Here is a 16,171-nt window from a genome sequence, read left to right as displayed (position 1 = left end):
ACGATGAGAAAACGTTGTTGAAAATGACGGTCCCATTTGTGTGTTTCCTTTCCTTGACAAAGTTATAGATAAATTGTTAGAAACAATCAACACAAGCACTAAATAAAATTTACCATACCGACCCCTTCTTTGTTGAGATTGCTTGCGTTGAGGGTTGTCTGCAGACGCTGCCATCACATGTTTCACAGGCAAGAGTAAGCCTTACATTGATCATATAGATCCTTGCGGCTTCTGTATTTATAGATTTCTCTAGGGCCCTTGATTCTATTAACCAAGAAATAATTTTTAAGAGCTGGAGTTTTTTGGTATTGTTGGCCCAACGCTATCATTGCCAAAACGTTTCTTGTCTAATAGACGGCAGGTTGTTGTTGAGTGTGTTCCTAACCCTCATACAATAGAGAGTTGTAGAATAGGGGCCCCAAACGTTTTGGCGTCCCAAAGAAATAGCGTCGACACCAATGCGCATGCGCGATACACAAACTGCATTTGGGTTTTGCGTTGGGCATGCTATTTCACCGATTTAGTGGGAACCCCCAAAGCTGCCTCAAAAGCTTTGCGTCAACAAACATGGTGGCACCCATCGAAGCGACGGCTCTCCGAGAACCAAACTGGGCTTGATTCGTGGTAACGCGTGAATCTCGTAAGCTTGGAGAAGTGACTGCAATTATCGCTTTATGTCAACTAACGTGTGTAATGAAGATTGTTTCATTAGACGCCACTGATTCCGAATTCGATTGTCGATTTCATGGCTCGTGGGCCTAACGTGGATTAGCTCGGCTGGTGAAGGCATGTAAAGTTGGTTACTCAAAATTAAGCGCAACAAATCGCTTCCTGCTAATAGAATAACCTCTCAATTGTAATTAAACGCAAAACCAGGAAAGTCAAAATTACTGTTCTTATTATAAAATGGTATAGTTTATTTTAATATTTATAGTAGTTTTTCATTGACACCGTAGTGGCGCTGCAAGCGCATGAAGCTATTCGCAAACGCAAAGCCCTGTTCCAAAACCCTTCACTCCTGCATGTCCCAACGCTAACACCCGCAAAGCTCTTTGGGGCCCACTTTGGGGCCCCTATTCTAAAAACTCTCGAATATCGAGGGCGTTCCCCAAGGATCAACTTGAGGGACTTATTTCCCTTCTCACTAGAAATGTATATTTTAGGCAGACGACATGACTGTCTTTCCTCACAGCTCTGATCTCGATGTTCTAATTGCTCATTTACAAGCAGACTTTAATCTTCACGTGCAGTGGTGTGCTGCAAACCGGCTATCAGTTAACTCTTGTAAATCATCTATCATGTTGTCTTTTTTCATTCACCAAACAGGAAAGCTGTGTCTCTTTGTCTCTGCATTGACAACCAGCCCCTTAGTTTATCGAACCATGTCAATTTTATCTGACTCACTGTTGACACTCATATAAAATTTCATAAGCACATTTTTTCAGTCCGCATTACATTATTGTTGGCAAACATGCCCTCTCCTTAAAGCCAGTCTAATTCCGCCTCCATGTACTGACAACATTATATTACGCCTTCTACCCAGCCATATCAGCTACTGCAACACATCATGGGGTCATGCATACTTCATTAATTATTTATACATATACACTGCCAAGCCTTTGGAGGGTCCTAGCATTGTATCATTCATTAGAGCTCCAGAAACAAGCCGCTGACATTCAAAATTTTGCTCCATGGTTGTAATCTTCTGTCCCATTTAATCTCGGCTGATCTTAATATATTGCCTTTATTCTGGTCCTTATTTAATGCGACAGCCGTTAAGTGCTCCAAATCGGATTTTCCTTGTCTGTCCATCCCCTCCGTCCATCCATTCTGATATGCTGTCGTCATCGACGACAAACAGCAATGATCTTTATCGGCGTCAGGCCACCTCGCCATCGCCAGCTTCGGCATTGCCACAGCGGGAAGTTGTATGTACGATGTTGATGATGAGATGAGATGTATGATGTATGTTGTACTTTATTCTTTGAGATTTGTCATCTCGCTCTTTCGTTCCTCCTTCCTCCCTTCCTTTCTATCTTTTCTTCTATGTCTCTCTCGTCCTTTCCGAAGAGTAGGCAGGCGTTGTGCCCCTTCTGGTGGCAGTTGCCAGCCTTGCTTCTCGCTTTCTCTTTCGTGCGTATATGTTTACAAATCAAATAATAATAATAATAATAATAATAATAATAATAATAATAATAATAATAATAATAATAATAATAATAATAACGAGCGATACTGTAGTGGACGAGGATCACATTATGTGCATCGCTTATGAATTGTTCCGGACGTGATGGTGATGTGTACGCGTGCAATTCTTCATTGTCGTGCTCGTGAAAACAGCGTCGGCGGCACAGAGTAGGCGTACATGGCAATGATGACCCTCAAACAGGGGCACATACCTACAACACAGTATGCGCGCAAAGTAAGGTTGTTTGTGAAAAACAACGTCGAGAGTGTCGACAACGTTAGTGCCAACACCGACGACCCAGCGATAACATCACGTTCCTTACGCGCTAGCTCAAAGGACTGACATCGTCAAGCGCCCTATAGTATAGCAGCACTACAGATGTACACAGAGAATGAAACCGCTCAAATCCAGTAGGTGGCACTGCGTCGTTTCGCTCGTGGCATCAGTTGTAGTGGAAGTTGTGGCCTCAGAGTTGAATGATCCCCCAGGCGCGAACCTTCCAAACGATTAATGAAGCCTGAAAAGCACGGATATTTTAACACAGCAGCTGCCCCTTCACGTGCAACGTAAATACTGACTTACAAAGAAAATTGGCATAAAAAATGGTGCAAGGAGACTTGAGATTTGAAGGTCATCCGCTATGCGACGCTGCAGTCATGTAGGCGGGTAGGTGCTGGTTGGATGTGGGCCTACTGGGTGGTGATGGAAACGAAGAAATGTGACTTTTTTACGCAATGCAAACGAAAATACACATGATGCGCCAAGAGTATGTGAATCAAATAGATTTCGACAGCAAAATGTAGAACCACCTCGTCCAAAAAGAAGAAAAAAAATATTTTGCATGTGCCTTTGAACAAACAGCTGGGAATAAAAGCTTTGATAAAGCGAAGCATTTTAACTAATTAAATCTTGTTCAATCAGACAGGGCGAGTGTGAGAGCGCTAAAGTCTTTCCATGTGCGTAGTTCGAATTCCACAACACGCATTACTGTGCCCTGCAAAAAGGAAGTTGCGTACATCACAAAAAAAAAACATTACCATTTAGTCATCTAATGTATTTTTATATTTGTACTATCACACAATTGTGTTTAATTTTCAAATACTATGTAGATTATTTTCCCAAATTCCTACTTTGAACAAATTAAAGTTTTTGATGACCCCCCTTTTGCTCTTAAACACACCATATAAACACTGGGTTCTTGCCCAGGTCCACATAGTGGGCGAACGCAACTATTTGCGCAAGAACAAGTCAAGCGAAAATAAGATGGCGGTCTATAATGTGGAAGAATGCTGCTGTCGACGTAGAATAGTTTCAGAGCCGAATGAATCGCTGAAGTCTGGTGTCTTTTTGTTATTATATTATTATGTTCTTCAAAAATATCACCGTTTTCTCACTCTAACGTTTTTCTCTCACTTTTTCTCACATTTTCCCACAATATGTGCTCTCTAATCGTAATCCTAATTGCTTGACCACCCATGGTAACTTGCTCTTCCCTAAGATCCGCGCTAATTTTGACTGATCCAGGTCGTTTTCTTGATCAATAACATTTCGGAATAGTTTAAACACGAATATGAAATGTGTCACTTTGTTGCAGCATTTTAAAAACAGGTTGAAACATCTTTCTAGCCATAATTAATCCCGTATGCCTGTGAACACTTCCCTTTGTTATCCTATTCAAGTGTTGAGTTTGATGCAGTTATATGTGCATTTTTTGTAACCTTTGTATCATTTTTTCCTGTGCACTTTACTGAATTTATTTTCATAGGAGGTCCAACCAACAGTGATTAATCCTTGGCAGCTCATTCTCTATATGCAAAACTCTACTATTTCTATTATGTGTCATAAATTTTAATCCCGAATTCGAATCCCTATTTATATTTTGCATCTTCCGTAAAGTTCTATACATATTTTAAGCGATGGCTAGGCATTAAGAACAATCTACACAAACAGAACACAGCTGTTCGTTACATGCCTGGTTCGTTGCCTCATCACATCTGATTGGTTGTTGCAATGATGAAACATTGGTTTTAGCATTAGTGCTGAACTTGAGCCAAACCTCAATTAACGTTTTTCTCCGAGCCAGCTAGTGCGCCACTAATTATGTACACTGTTTCCGAGTAAGTTATTTGCATTCTAGCATGGTTTAACGTGTTCCTTTTGTAGCGCAGAAAATGTTTCCCTGTACACATGCAAAAAAGCCTGTTAGGTAAGCCTAATTCTCAAGGTGAATACGTAAGTGGCCCTAACTATCTATTCTTGGCGCAGGACCATTGCGAGTGGGTTAAAACAAATAAATGTAAGCTAAACTCAAGTGGTATAAGCGAAGGATTAAGGAGTCTTGTCTTCAAATTGATTTTCTCGGCGTGTTCAGAAAGCCGACAGAAAAAAGATGCCTCTTGCTCTTCGGCGTGCTTCTTGCAAACGAGGCAAGATACGAGGACAAGCTGTGCTTCGAATAGATCAGTCATTTTCTGCTTGTTTACAGCGCTCACAGGCTGGCCGAAGGGTACAAGGCCGTCTTCCAGTCGCGCATGCATATTTCACCGCTAACAAGACTTGTACTGAACGAATTACATGTAATAAATGCTTGTTCTCAATTACGTTCTTTTTGGTAGTTTTGAATTTTAACAATTTCGTTGTTTACTCGGTAATGCTCACTGTAATTCAATTATGTTTTTCAGTAAGCTTACATGTAACCAGCTACATTTGTGTGGTAACAATCTGTGACTGGCGAAGCAGACTTGAACACTTAAATTTGGTGGGAATTACGAAGCCCCACAATCTGGAAACATATACATGAGTTACCTCCTACCCAAAATCAGCGGCCTGCAGCTACACCTCGATCACTAGAACACGGTAGGCTTGCAGGTTAGCACAATTCTGTTGGAATTAAGTCGGATCTGTCAGCTTTTTCTTATAATAAATTTCTTTAGAAAACGCTTAAACCATGCACACGGCCGCGCAACGCTTGAAACAGCGAAGCTGGGCGATCGTAGCCCAGCATTTTACGGAAGTGGGCGCGAAATTTTCATCTTTTTACTCATGATGATGATGATTTCTTTTCGCGCGTCTACGACTTACGGCCGTCACTGCGCGTTGCATAGCGCAGCTTGCAACACCGACACCGCGTTGCAATGCCGACAACGCGTTCCAGCAGACCCGCTCCGTGAATGCATCTCTCTCTATCTCGCTCTCATAGCGCGCAAAACCTCTTCACCTCGCCTAGGACTCCCTACGGACTCAGCATCGCAGCTGCTCTTTCCCGGTCGGCACCACGACTCCGCCTTCAGGCACCTTCTCACATTCCTGGAGCACACGGGGCTGTCGTGCAAAATTGGGAATGCACCGCCTGGCTACTCCTGACAGTCAAGGACTGTGTAATCACCTCGACCTTCTTTCTCTTTTCTTTCTTCTTTAATTCCCCTGCCCCTTCCCCAAGGCACTAAATCGTGCTCCCTAAAGGGCTACAGAAAAATTGGAAGGACGCTTAAGCTTCGCTTTTAAGAGTGGAACGCGATAGCATTCAAAGATCCCTGACTGCTACTCATGGTTCCCGACGACTGCAGCTTATGCAACCGTAATGGTTACTGGCAAACACTGGCGGCGAGCTCTCTGGTGGAAACGCGGCCTCTTGCGTGGGCCGATCCCGGCGATAGTGCACAACCGCGCCAAAGAAATTACATCATTTTCAGGTTTCCGTATTTGTTTCGCACATTTAATATTTCAGCAAGGTAAATATACCTGGTAGCGCAGCTTCCATAGAAACCCATACGTTCTAAACATGGCGGTTCATCGGCGGTTCATGGGGCTTAGCGCCATCTGTGTGAGGAGGGAACACTTCCGGCGGAAGAAAAAAAAAGTTGTCGCAGTTTCACCTGAAAGGCGAAGCATCAATTGCGATAGCAAATTTGTAGAGAGCTATACGGAGTAATGATAGTAGCTTTATCAGCTGTATAAACTTCGACATGCAGCAGCACCGGCAACACGCAGAACTGTTGTCGACGCCGTCGGCATTTTGCCCGCGTTCGCACAAAATGCGTGCGGCGTTGGTGACTGTTGCCGGATCTTGTGATATAAATAGGCACTTGGTGCCTCAGCTAAACGTCGCCTCCCTTCCCTCCCCCCCCCCCCCCCCCCCCAAGGCCTTTCGCGCGTCGGAAGAAGGCGCGTTTGCTCTACATATATGGTGATTGTAAAGGAGGAAAGAGACGCCTACTTCTGCAGCCCTTAAGAGAGCACGGCGCAGAACGCGCGTTTGTTCTCGGCCGTGCGTTCACTCCCCGTGAAAGCGCGCGTCCCTCGTGCCCTTTCACTCGCACATACAGCGTTCGGAGTCGCACTGCTGTCTACCCGGCTGACAGCGCTGCAGGACGCAGGCCACCCGGTGTCCCTGCACTGGATCCCCGCCCACGTAGGGATCCCGGGCAACGAGGCAGCCGACACCCTGGCGAAGGACGCCCACCACACCACTGTGCCCCTCAGTCGGGCCGTGACGGAGGGCGACTTCACAGGACTGAGGCTGCGGCGACACCTGGCGACCCACCACCCAGACAAACGGGTGGCACTGGGATGCCCCCCACGACCACTCCCCCAGCGAGGCCTGGCTCGCAGGGAGACCTCGCTCCTTCTCCGGCTCCGCATCGGCTGCAGCTGGACGGCAGCACGCAGCTACCGACTGGGACGAGCGACGTCCCCGGCCTGCAGCTCCTGCGGGGAGCCGGAGACGATCGAACATCTCCTGCTGGCCTGCCCGGCGTACCTCCAGCAGCGGGGCCCACTCCTGCAGGAGTTCCGCCGCCTGGGCCTCCCCTGTGGCAAGGAGGAAGATCTCCTCTTCCCCGGCCGACACCACCTTTCTGCACTTCGAGGCGTCGTGGAGTTCCTTGACTCGTCAGGGCTCTCCGCACGCCTCTAAGGACATTTCTACAAGCGGGAAGGCCTCACGGCCTCCCACTCCACCCCGGGCCTGACCGGCCTGGCACAACACCCCTGCAGACTCTGCAGCACGCCAAGGCCTTCCATCTCGGCCTGATACGTGCCGCCTATGCCTGCCGGTTTTGCTTCGCCCAGCCATGGCGTCTCCACTCTATCCCTTCTTTCGCTCCCACTTACCCCTCCCCGTTGGCGCTGAGCCGTGCTCCCTCAAGGGCTGCAGAAGATAGCGCCAACCTTTCCCTTTCCCTCAAGAACCACTTACCACCGGCGACGATTTCATCTCCATTGACGTCATACGGAACCTCACGGCGACGGCGACGGCGATGACGACGGCGACGCCGACGGCAGAAATCTGCTTTGGAGTGTCCATATAATTGCTATCGCAATAAAATAATTTGACGTCATATCCTTAAAACAGAAGTGACGTCATTTTGTTCTCAAAGGCGCGAAATTTGTTTTCGGAGGCTTGCCATTGTTGCTGTATATTCAAAATCCCTGCCATTCGACTTGATGGGCGTTTCGAGATTTCAGCGCGGAAAGCGATGCAGGAAAATATCAGCCATACGGGTGTCGAAATCGCATCGCTACACAGAACATACTTTCCTTGGAGGTCGACGAACGCTTTGAGCGTAGAGTGCTCGTCCTTTCGTCAGACGCCAAGCCCGTCGGCCAGCGCTGTCCCACGAAAACAACTAAAGTAGACAATTATCTGGCGGTCGCAACTCACTACTTTTGACTGAACAGGTTAACAAACAATGAAACTGTTCACGTCACCAAATTCAGACAAACGTCGACAATCAAAGCAACACGAGGGTGGGGGCGTGTTGTAACAGTGAACGTTACGAGCGTGCCTTTCTGTCCACTTCAAGAGTTAGATTGCATAGCAAGTGATAGCGGCGTCAACGCCCGCCGCTATCGGTAGGCGCTCTTAAGGTGGGCGCCGAAAAAAGGTATTTATTGATAATGATCAAGTAAAATAGAATTGTTCTTTTCTCGCCATGCGTACATAAAATTGATTAGGAATTTTATTTTCGTTGAATGAATTTGACTGTGCCTCGGTTTAATTAAAAAAACGTTTTTTTTTCTTTCCCAATGTTTGTTCCCTCCAAACGTATTCGCGCTTCAATCGCTGCTCCCATAACCACCCTTGCTGATGTAGGTGACAATTCGTTCTGAACCGCTTTTCGCCCGAAGCTTCGCGACCTATGTGGATCGACCTTGATTTCAGTCTGGGAAGATTTAACATAAAAGGCATGCGCTGTGGGTGTTTTGTTTCCTGACATTTGTTTGTCGATTGTCATTCTCAAAATTCCGAGGAATAGCTTTGCCAAGAATGCAAGACAAGGTATGAGCAACATTAATGGTATAATGGTCTGGCATACCTAAACGTGGTTGGGGATCATTTTCTCGGCCGCGGGTGCCAATGCCGACGCCGACGCCAGATTTTCTGCGACACGGGGCCCTAAACCACGGCCGCTGAATAAAAAAAATATTGCTCCATCTCCGGCTAAAGGGAACCATGTGTGGATGCGAAGCAGCGGGGAGATGGTTAGCTTGAGCGGGAGATGGTGTAATTTCACAGCGGCCCGAGCGCTCATCGCGGCGCTGCACAGGAGAGAGAATGAGGCGCGCGCGCTCCGTCATTTTCATACCGCGGAACTACCGTGGCACCCCCAGCCTCTGAGAGTATCCAGCTGTCGCACCACCTGTCGTGCGCGCCGCTCCGTAGAGTAGAGGATTCCTAGAGGAGAGAAAGGGGGGAGCGTAGGAGAGGAGAGAGAGGGGGAGGGGACGCGCATGCGCTGTGGGGGTGGGACGCGGGCGCCTCTACTAATGGCGAATTCCATTGGGAGAACAGGAGCAGGGCGCCGCGCAGTGCGGAGTCGGGCGACAGCGCAGTGAGAACAGGCGCACTCGACCCGCCACTGGAATACGGCGTGCATTCGGAGAGCAGGTGGGAGGGGGACATGTGAGGAGAAATGTACCATGTGACTAAAGCAAACGACGTCCCACCATTCTCTGCAGGAGAGCGGCAAAACACGCGTGATCGTCCTGTAATCTGTCGGGCGTAAGGCTGTCACCGTTTGCGGCCACGTACTACATGCGTTTGTGCAGCGCCGACGCATCCCACAAAGTGTCCGCCTGCGAAGATCATCTGAAACTGCAACTTGAATCTGAAGTTGAGCTCCAGCAGCTTTCGCTTCTGTAACCGTCGAGCGTCTCAAGCACTTCAGCAAGGCGACGACGCTTTGCTGCCGCTGTCCCCCGCGCATCCAACGAGAAGCAAGGCGGACTAGAAATGCCAGGATGTGTCGCTAAATCGCTGCGAAGCTCGCTCGTATCGCCGACGTCAAAAAACAGCGGTACCAAAACACCAACTACGCTTGGCTGCCGCCATTGCCGCCGCGCGCGCCGGCTGAAGCAAAATAAAAAGAAATGAGGAGGATATGACGGTTTAAGTCACGTGACTTCCTCCGTACTCCGCTTTTCAGGCGAGAGCAGTCCGGACTGCTCCCGGCTGCTCTCGGCGCAGCGAAACTGCTCTTGTTCTACCACTGGATGACGGCTCTCCCACTCCTGTTCGACCACTGAAACACGGCGCCTCTGGAACGAGCACTTTCAGCGTGCTTTTGAGTGCTCCTGTTCTCCCAATGGAATTCGCCATTAGAGTAGAGGGTTCCTAGAGGAGAGAAAGGGGGGAGCGTAGGAGAGGAGGGAGAGGGGGAGGTGATACGCATGCGCTGTGGGGGTGTGGGACGCCGGGGGACGGAAGGAGGGACGGACAAAGCCCCCGTCATAAGCTGCTTCGTATCTAAAAAAGGGTTCGGCGTGCCGCGTAGGGCGCGCTGCTATGGGAGCGAACATGACGGCCGTAGATGCATTGTCAGCCGTTTGGCTTGGCTGAACGGCGCGAGCTGACGGGGATGGAATGCGTCGGCTTGCACGCGCGACGGCGTTCCAAGCGCGTTTTTATCCAGCGGCCATGCCTAAACGCTATCGCGTTAAAATAGCGCCTCTTCCTCTTCACAATCACAATCTCTCTCGTAGAGCACGAGCGTGCGAACGCGCCAGCTGTGGACAAAGACGACGCTCGAACGCAATCATAGGTTCGCCTAAATGCATGCTCTGCAAGCGTGGCTGTATAGCCTAGTAGTTACGACGCTCGCCTTGGGACTGTGGGTAAGCGGGTTCGAATCCCGCCTCGGCAAGAAAGTTCGTTTGTTTCTTCATACGTTTCTTGATACGAACCACAAATTACCGCTGGCCTAAACAGCTTCGCTGTTAATAAATTCTTCATCGCTAAGGGCAGTTTATGACTTCTCTGAGGTAGACAAACATGATTTTGTGGCAGTTAAACGAATGTTTCTATCGGTTTGATACTAGGTGACTCATGTACACCTATTTTGTGATTGTACAGGAACAGTGTTTCTAGGGCCGAATAATATGCAGAATTATATTACAATTCATTAAAGATTTGGCAACCTTTTCAAGGAACGTGAACGTTTGCTGGCATTCGTTACAATTAGTCCTTTAAGTCAAGGGCGCCGAGAGGAGGTCCACCAGATGTTGGCCGACAAATGGAAAGGGCGTTTCTATGGCTCGATCATGATGCCCACTTTGGACGTTGTTGCCAGGAGATCACCTAGTATGATTTTTCCCTAAGCCCTGTCGACGAGCGCATTCCCCAAGCCCCAGAAACAATGAAGCATTGCTCTTCATCGAGAACTCCGGTCCGAGCCTCGCGGCATTGAGTAACCACCACCTCGTGAGCAGGGTGTTCGTTACTATACAGTCCTCCTCCCCAGCACACTTTTTCAACGAGTTTTCACTGCAGCTCCCAGATGTCTTCACATGAAAACTAGAGAAGGTTACCGTATAAAATTTGAAATGCAATTCTTATACAGATAAATAACGCGTTAAGGGCTCGAGAGGACGCATTGAAAGAGCCTGGCCAACTCGTTCCGTTTTACTGTATTTGTGCAATGTTAATACAAATAGGGAAGAAAGTGACGTTAAAGTACTCAATTACATTTTAGTCGTTGCTCAATTAATTTTGTGGTGCAGTAATTGGTAACCATAATCAATTACATTACTGAAAGAAGTAATTGTAACTATAATCGGTAACTTTTTTTTCTGTGCACAAGTCTGCCGCTAAGGCGCGCATATATACTCTTCATGTCAAAGAAGAAACACTCTTGGTATGTCCTTAGCCGGAGCGTCTACCACGTTCACAAAATTCGCTGGTATTTGCTGGTAACCAGGATCACGTCATGCTCGTCCGCGGAATGCAGCTTTAAGCGCGAGCACGCTCTTCGTGAGCCAGTCAACTCAGCTTCAACAACTCGTTGAGCACCGCTTATATTACTCAGCTACAAGCAGTCTTGCTACACCTATGAGCCATTGCAGCGCCTGATAAGCATCTGCCATTGAAGCAGTTTGTGGCGTCTTGAACGCACCTCCTCCGCCTATTACTAAGCGCAAGCAGCCTAAAAGATCAAATTTTACGCAATGGAATATGTCGCAAAAACATGTTTACATGTCGCACCATGTCGTACCATGTCGTACAGGCGCAATAAAGAAGGTACGCGAAACGCCGCTCATGTGCCCTCATCGGCCTTCCTAGACATTTTGGTGGTTAGAGCGATTGACGCACAACCAGCCCAAATTAAATCAATGTGTTAGATACCCAAGAGGACTGAGGATTCTTCACCTAGTGCCAGTATTTCTTAGTGCAAGGGCTTGAAACACTTAATGCTCAGCGCAGCACACACAAATCTTTATTCGTCCCCTCAAGAGCATTTGCTATAATCCCAATCAAACTTATCTTTAATTGAGATATATGTTTCCGTTAGGTTCAGAATCGGAGTAACCAAATTTTCATATTGCCCGACCAGTCATCACATTTGTGCTTAGTTCCATATGCATCGAAGTGTTCGATTTGCGCTCTTTTTCATAAGGAAGGCAGAAACAAGAGCAGCGCAGCGAAGACGTTCATCTTGCTCATTGCTGATCAAAGTTGAAACAAGTTTGTAGTAAACAACGTCTCTCTGTAGGCTTCAGCATTAAACAGTATAAATAAGGAGCCGAAAACGAAGCCCCTCGCCTACCTGTAGCTTATCGTGTTATGCGTGCGATTACGAAAACAACCCATTGCCGAACGACCCGGTAGCACGTTGGCGACTGCCCAAACCCGACTGTTTTCATACGTGGCTCGATGTCCTTCGGAAACGGTACAGCAATAGTCGGCAAACCTTAAATGATTGAAGAGGCTAATTTGCACGATCGCTACGAAAACCCCAAGCTCAGATGTAAATGAGTCAAGTGTCAGGAACCTACTTCATGAAAAAAGCAAAATAAATAAATGCGGATCCCACGTACTGTGGGAATCGAACGTAAGCGAAGCTTTCTGTGCCGTTTGCTTTGATTGACGATAATTAGCGTCGTGATTGACGGCGAATGTTTCATTTCTTCACCGTTTAGTGCAATGGAAGAGTGGCGAGTTGATGGTAAATGTTACCTTGCGTGCACCACTGCTGTTTGTCTTCATAGTATGCAGAACACACAGGGAGACGTGTTTGCTTGAGGCGTTGTTGTGCGCCATTGTTCATAACCTCCGCGAAGGTTAGTATCGTCATTGCCTCACACGGCACATCGGATCGCAGCATAAGTGTTAAACTTGAATTATGGGACTGTACTTGCCAAAACTGCAATCGGATTATGAGGCACGGTGTAATGACAGACTACGTATTAATTTTGACCCCTTGGGTTTACTTAACGAGCACCTAAACCTAAGTTCACGAGCCTTCTTGTATTTCGTCCCCGTCGAAATGTGTCTGCGGCGGTCGGGATCGAACACGCGCCCTCGAGCAATGTCATAGCCGCAAAGCTACCGCATGCAGCGGGCACGGAAGTGTTGAAGTGCGACGCTTAGACTCTACGGTGCTTTGATGCGGCTTTGAGTCTGCACGCCGCGCGTCAGTTGTCCGCTTGACAAATTTGCATTGTAGTGACGAATGTCATCGCTACTTGGAGATAATTTGCCCCATTTCAGTATGGTGTTTGCTTTTCAGAAATAGCAAACACGTACCGTACCGTACCGTACTTTGAACTTAAATTTATCCCGTTTGTCCGCAACCGCTTACGCGTCTAGCAGTTGCAAGGATGCCTCGGGTGCGCGCGCAACGCGGCACCCAAGTATACGTTTCCTCGCCTTCTCACGGCGCCTTTTCCCTCTCCCGCCCTGCCTCCATGTATGCGAGTTGCGAGCGAAGAGTGCCGAGAGTTTCGTGGCGTCGTCGAGTTTGAGCTTGTCAGTCGCACTGAGGCGAAAGTACGGGGCTACATAGGGGATCCTACTCAGGGCGTAGGTGGTTACCGGGCGTATGACAGCGAGTTTCCGCGGCCATCCAGCGAGATGCGCTCATGTTTGATTGTGCGCGAGTGACACCATGCTTGTTAATTTAGTTAGTATTCCTATGCTTACAAGTTTATAAGGCCGATAAAACTTCTACCCTTAATTCGTATAGGTGTCCCCTAATTTGCTATCGCAATTCAGGCGAAACCTTTCAGGCGAAACAGCGTTTTTTTAGGATACTTGAAAGCTTGTAAGTGCATTGTGAATTATTTCGTGCAGTCCGATAACTTAGTTGTAATTCTCTCTGATAACATTACAGTTAGTATTACTCAAAGAAAGCAATACAAATTTTTTGAAAATTTCCCGTAACTGTCTGAACTAGTGGGTATTTTAACAACGCAATCAATTATTGGTAAAGACGGCTGTGAGTCAGGTTGTGAGTCAGGCGCACAGAAAACCTACATGGTTGCTAACCGTCTCTAAATGCTTTAACGCGCGGGTTTAACAAGCGCGCGCCTTAAAACAACATGAGAAAGAGCAGGCACAGCGCAAGCGCTTGTTTTGAGTCGTCATATATTTAGTAAGAACTAGCAAGTATGAACTAAATAGCCCAGCAACACGTTTAACACTGCTCTAAACCAGCTGCAGAACGCAAGGTCATTGTCGAGCGCTTAGTCGAGCTTTTAAGCCAGCACAAGATGCGTCGCTCTCGCTCGCGTGATCTTGCCAACAGGCAGCTGAGTTCCATATATTATGGCTTGCGCTGCTCTCCAACATCTCGTTCTCCACTATGATCACCATATGTTCTATCGCTTCTCGTCACTCTATGAAGCACTCAGCAGAACGTCAGGCATTTCTCTTCGCAATTCTGCAGCCTTTCAATGAGAAAGATTAGCTCCAGCGCACGCACACGTCCATGCAGTCCTCGACCCACTGGGGCACATTTATTCCGGCCGCCGTTGGGCCACATTCGAAGGGACGGCGTAGCAGTTAAAAGCGCGCGTATCCAGTGCGGCCGCGGCATTTAAACTGTCCCGCAGTACTTCCGCGGTCGCATTAACATGCTTCGATAGCTTAGCCGGATAGCCTCGGTGCCTTCGACGACGTACTCTGCGCGTCAGCATCACGGCCGTGCCCTACGGGTAGACGGCTGTGCCGTGCACGTGCACAACTCAAGTTTTGGACGGCCCCTATATTTACTGCCTTGCTTGGCAATGGCCGCCGAACTATGCCTTCTCCCTGGCTGCATACGACTTTTACTCCGGAAGAATGTTTCTGGAAACAACGGTTCGGATGGAAGATTTTTTTTTCATTACTATATTCGTAGTTTAGGCAAAAGCTTCTTGGTATGACGGAACTTACAAGAACGGTCTACTGTTGTGGCAAACGCAGGTGCGAATCCTATAGAGCTTTCCCGGCAAATCGCGATGTGCAGGGTTCGTGCCCCTAGGCATCTAGGCCCTTCTTTCGGCTCTTCCAGACGACACTGGCATGCGACCAAATTAAATTGGTGCTCTCAGCCAATTGCCAATTCCTCGCGCTTCTTTAGGATTGTCATTGCGTTTTCTCTTCGTGATCACGTGGTTATTTATTGCGGTCGCCGCCACAAGATCCAAATGCGCGCAGGGCCGCTATTCATGTACGCATAACGCGCCAGCATGCAATTTCAATTTCAAGGTTTAAGCGTTGCTTGTGCGTTCTTGTTCATACGCGAAGCTTTCGAGCCACCTTTAGTGCAGAAAATTGCAGAGTATAACTTAGGTGATCAGCCTACTAAATATCTTCGTTGCGTGCAGTCGGGCATGGCTGTGGTCAGAGGGCCTAATCATAGCAGTTGCTCTATCCCATCCATTGGATGCTCTAGAAGCCCGTAACATACACTTAGACTAACCGTCTGAGTTACCGATTAAACATCATTATTTCAACCCGAAAAAAAAATGTCTCATATCCGACTAGAAATACGCACCCTACCGTGGTTTTCCGCGTTCACTAGAAATGATGAACTCACCGACCGGACGGACGGACGGACGGACGGACGGATGACGGACGGACGGACGGACGGACGGACGGACGGACGGACGGACGGACGGACGGACGGACAGACGGACGGACGGACAGACAGACAGACAGACAGACAGACAGACAGACAGACAGACAGACAGACAGACAGACAGACAGACAGACAGACAGACAGACAGACAGACAGACAGACAGACAGACAGACAGACAGACAGACAGACAGACAGACAGACAGACAGACAGACAGACAGACAGACAGACAGACAGACAGACAGACAGACAGACAGACAGACAGACAGACAGACAGACAGACAGACAGACAGACAGACAGACAGACAGACAGACAGACAGACAGACAGACAGACAGACAGACAGACAGACAGACAGACAGACAGACAGACAGACAGACAGACAGACAGACGACAGACAGACAGACAGACAGACAGACAGACAGACAGACAGACAGACAGACAGACAGACAGACAGACAGACAGACGACAGACAGACAGACAGACAGACAGACAGACAGACAGACAGACAGACAGACAGACGTCTGTTCCAACCGTCGTGTTTCAAGTTGTTGGCATGAACATGAATCCGACCATTTGAACCAGAATGTTTGCAGGGTTCAATACCACTGAAAGGAGCTGCCACAGAAGCAGTTTTTTTTTTTC

The sequence above is a fragment of the Dermacentor silvarum genome, chromosome 4, assembly GCF_013339745.2.
Source record: "Dermacentor silvarum isolate Dsil-2018 chromosome 4, BIME_Dsil_1.4, whole genome shotgun sequence".
Lineage (NCBI taxonomy): Eukaryota > Metazoa > Arthropoda > Arachnida > Ixodida > Ixodidae > Dermacentor > Dermacentor silvarum.
Note: the sequence above shows the minus strand (reverse complement) of the source record.